The sequence below is a fragment of the Petaurus breviceps genome, unplaced genomic scaffold, assembly GCF_028583685.1.
Source record: "Petaurus breviceps papuanus isolate PSGF00001 unplaced genomic scaffold, PetGlider_PUasm1.0 90808, whole genome shotgun sequence".
Lineage (NCBI taxonomy): Eukaryota > Metazoa > Chordata > Mammalia > Diprotodontia > Petauridae > Petaurus > Petaurus breviceps.
In genome coordinates this window covers 17,676,604-17,680,830 of record NW_027187349.1, presented here as the reverse complement: position 1 = coordinate 17,680,830, position 4,227 = coordinate 17,676,604, and the positions used below count along the sequence as shown (strand labels likewise).

General features: G+C 44.1%; 2 non-coding genes across 2 annotated transcripts; both read left to right on the top strand.

Annotated features, from left to right (window-relative positions):
* Positions 1-2,853: 2,853 nt before the first annotated feature.
* Positions 2,854-2,925, top strand: TRNAE-UUC (transfer RNA glutamic acid (anticodon UUC)). Its single transcript has one exon. It is a non-coding gene; the product is annotated as a tRNA-Glu (tRNA).
* An 899-nt stretch (positions 2,926-3,824) lies between these two features.
* On the top strand, positions 3,825-3,896 carry TRNAE-UUC (transfer RNA glutamic acid (anticodon UUC)). Its single transcript has one exon. It is a non-coding gene; the product is annotated as a tRNA-Glu (tRNA).
* The last annotated feature ends 331 nt before the right edge of the window (positions 3,897-4,227 follow it).

The window sequence follows — 4,227 nt, the reverse complement described above, 5'->3', positions numbered from 1 at the left end:
AGAACTTCTTAAATTGTCTCTCCTTGGTCAATTTTCAGGCCACTTGTTTTCAATATTTTATTTCTTACATTTTCTCATTTTTCAATTTTTCAATTTTGTTTTTGTATTTCTTGTTGTCTCATTGAGTTGTTTTCTGTTTGACTCAATCAAATTTTTTTCTTTTTGCCTTTTGGAGGGCAATTGGGGTTAAGTAACTTGCCCAAGGTTACACGGCTAGTTTTTTTGTGTGGGTGTTAAGTGTCTCTGGCCGGAACAGAACTGGGGTCCTCCCAACTGCAGGGCCGGTGCTTTACTCACTGCACCACCTAGCCGCCCCTCAATCAAATTTTTAACATATTCAGTTCTTGGGTAAGATTTCCAAGTATTTGTTTGAGGGCCTCACTTCCTGCCATTTTCTAGCTATTCCATTTTTGTATTCTTGTTTCATTTTGCTAGGTATTCTCATAATCTTTGTGGTTAAGAAATTCTGCCCCCCATACCTCCTTACTCCCCTCTCTTTGGACTTATTTGATTACTCTATTCCTCCAGGTGTACCCATTGGTTGCTTCCCATTCCAGGATATTTTTTCAATAGTTTTCAGTGCTTCTTGGTCTACTCATAATAGCAACCTCAATGTCGTGGACCAGGGATGAGGGGCTACACCTGTTCCAGCACTCCTGAATGGGGTGAATGCTGCCCTCTTCTGAGTGTGGAGGACAAGAACAAGGGTGGGGAACAAAGAAAACAGGAAGAAGGAAGAATAAGAAGGACAAGAAAAAGAAAAGAAGAACAAGAAAAGGAAAAGAAGATGAAGAAGCAGATCTCGATGGAGTTCTTAGTATTTCCGGTCTTCATGCCCAGAGTCCCTACAAAGCAGAGGTAGCAGAATTTGGGGGGACACAGGTTCTTATAAGTGAGAACTCCCTCCTCCTTCAGTCTGAAGTATGGTGACTAGTGGATGCTTCTGTGATGTAATCTTGGTCCTTTTTAAAAACAAAAATTGATGACTTTGGTGAAGACATCAGTGGGATACTTATCAAATTTCTGAATCACATGAAGCTAGAAGGGATAGCCAATATGTTATATAACCAGAGTCAGGAGCCAAAGATCTTGAGAAGCTAGAATGAAGCTCAATCTTAACTTCGGTGAAATGATAGGGATAAATATAAAGGCCTACATTTAAGTTCACATAACCAAACAAAGAAATATATGATGGGGGGAAATGGACAAATAATGCATGTGGGGGAAAAAAGGCCCCCCAGTTTTATTAGACTGCAAACTCCATTGGGGTCATTACTGAAACATAGTGGCCCCAAAAAACCCTAATACACTCTTAGGAAGCATTGTAAAAATCATATAAATCTCAGTGGGCAGAGAGCACAGAAGCCCTTTAATTCAGCCCTTAAAATGAAAAGATCAAGTGACTTGTTCATGGACATTCAGTATTGGAGCTGGGATGCAAAATCTAGGTCTCTCTACAGGCCATCGATCATCCCACTGTGTACCAACCCCTCTCATACCCCTCATGGTGAAATTTAGTGCCTAAATCAAAGGAAATAAGAGTCTCACTGTTTTTCAACCTGTAAAACCAGTGTATTGGATTTTACTCAGTTTTTGACTTAATGTTTTCGGGAAATCATTGTCAACCTGGAATTTGTCCCCTCCCGGAAAAGAGAACAGAACTCAAAACTTTGTCATATGAAAATTGATGGAAAAACTGGTTATTTTCACCTGGAGAAGGGGTAAGAGAAGGGAAGACTAAGGGAAATGGGACAGCTTTCTTTGAGTGTCTGAAAGCTGCCATTTGAGAAGATGGATTATTAGAATTTCTCTATTTGACCCCAGAAGGAAGTAGTAATGGATGCAAGATTCAGAGTAGATTCTCTCATTATAAAGTAAAAATTCTTAATAATAAGAATTCTTCAAAAATGTAATGAGCTGATTCATATGGTAGTGGGGTTCTGCTCACTTGAAGTCACATGCCTTCAATGGAATGTTATGAACGGATGCTAAGGTAAGGGGTTGGACTGGCTAAATCCTTGACCAAGTTCCATTCAACTGTTGAGACTCAGTGATTTCAATGTCAATCTAACTCCTAGTCAACACCCCACCCTGGACATACTTCCTTTCCTCCCATGTCACATCCAAAGCTGGATGTACCCATTTATTGGGATCTACTGTCCTAAACCCAGATATGCAGGGTATCCCAAAAGCCTTAGTGAAATTTTAAGTTATTAAAACTTAACAATTCGGGACACCCTGTACTTTAAAATAGCCCTTAGGGAAAGACCAGTTTAACATATTCTGAGTTTATATCCTGGATGAATTCTATGTGGGAGGACTATGTATAACTGGGAGCCTAGAACCCCTTCATTTAGGGTGGCCCCAGTGTCAGGCGGCTACAGCCCACAGGCCAAGCTGGTGGGAGCTGCAGGAAGCTGCTTTGGTTTATTCCTCTGGGACTTCGAAGCCAATAGGATGGAGAAGCAGCTGTTCTTGGGACCGTTCAACAGGTGTGGGCGCAGAGAGGAGAAGCCAGCGCAAGGGAGGGTCAGTGGGCTGGGAGGCCTAGAGCTCTGCACCCTCTCATCTTGCACGTCGGAGCTCAGGTCCCCGGGCGACCTTCGCAACCTGGGGAGCAAATATGTTGCCGCAGCCCTGCAGGCTTTGCTTCCTGCAGACACATCTCTGGGAGAGGCTGCCGCCAGAGGCGGAGGTCCTCACTTGCCTCTATTTCCCCGGGGTTTAGTAGTCTCCAGAGAGTTACCGAGATAGAATAGATAATGACGTGGTTAGGAAGCTGCGGAAAAACTGAAAGCAATAGTGTTAAATGCAGAGAGCTGTAATAGCTGATGTAAGAGCACAGCACCGAGTTCCCTGGTGGTCTAGTGGCTAGGATTCGGCGCTTTCACCGCCGCGGCCCGGGTTCGATTCCCGGTCAGGGAAACATTTTTTCTTTCTGTAGTCTCAATAGTTAAAAAAAGATAAAAAAACCATCCAGGTTTCATGTATTCCCTGCTACTTTCTTGGACCATTCAAGCAAGTAGCAATTCGCAATTCTAGCAGCCATAAAAACACTCCAGCTCAGCCTTGAGAGGAGAAAGGCACGTTTAAACAAGCCGGCTGAACTTCTTAGGAAACTGGTCAAGGAAGAAAAGAGCCCAGCGTCTGAGGCGTCTGCCTCATTGTTGGTGCATCGGAGACTCGATCCCACCTTTCAGGAAAACCCTTTGGAGTTAGTAGAGAAAATTCCCCAAGCCTGTGATGGGCATGTACCCCAAGCAGATGAAAGTCACTGAGAAAGGTCCTCTACGCAGAGACCACAATATTCCTCGCTTGTTCTGGGACGGGGTGAAGGGAGGTAAGGACAACAACAAAGGGGGAAGGGAATTCCTTGACTGTCGTCTGGGAAATGGCCGGACAGATAGTGGTGTAAGTGAATTAAACAGAGTGCCATGATGGCCGTTTAAGAAACCATCAGCATGCAGAATTCCTGAGAAACAAAGGAAGAGTTGTATGAACAGATTCAAAAGGTAGGACCAGGAGAATCAATATAGACGCAGGGACTACAGAAATGTCAACGAGAACACAAAAAGGAAGCGAATGTTAAGTCCCTGCGATGACCCCTCTTTGGTCCGAGAAGAAACCAGGAAATGCACATTTCTCTTTTTTTTTTCTTTGATGAAGTAGACATCCGTCAGGGCCGAGCAGTGTGTACTCTGCCTGACTGCATTGCTCTGTCGCTCGGTTTGACTTAGATTTCTTGAAGCTGATATAGAAATGAGCACATTTAAAGAAAAAAAGAACTTAAAATCAAATAGATTAAACGAGAAGCAGCTGCTAGCTCCCTGGTGGTCTAGTGGCTAGGATTCGGCGCTTTCACCGCCGCGGCCCGGGTTCGATTCCCGGTCAGGGAAACATCTATTTTTAGTTGCTCTGATTGACGCAGCGTCCTACTAAAAACCCTAACCCAGCTTCCTGCATTTACGCAGATACAAAAGCGAAAGTAGAGAAAAGAAGACAAATTTGGAAAGGAAAGGAAAAGTGTGGGAGCTGATAAGTAATTCTTCTGGAGTTTTAGACTATCTAGACTTGGGAATTGGGGAGGGCCACCGAGGTGGAGAGGGCAATTTGAGCCCAGTTCAGGAACTGCTGGTCCCCAAAGCGCTTCTGGACGCAGCGCGAGAGGACGAAGGTTTCTGGTCTAGATGGGGGGACCAGAAAGAACTTGGCCAGAGAATACAGGGC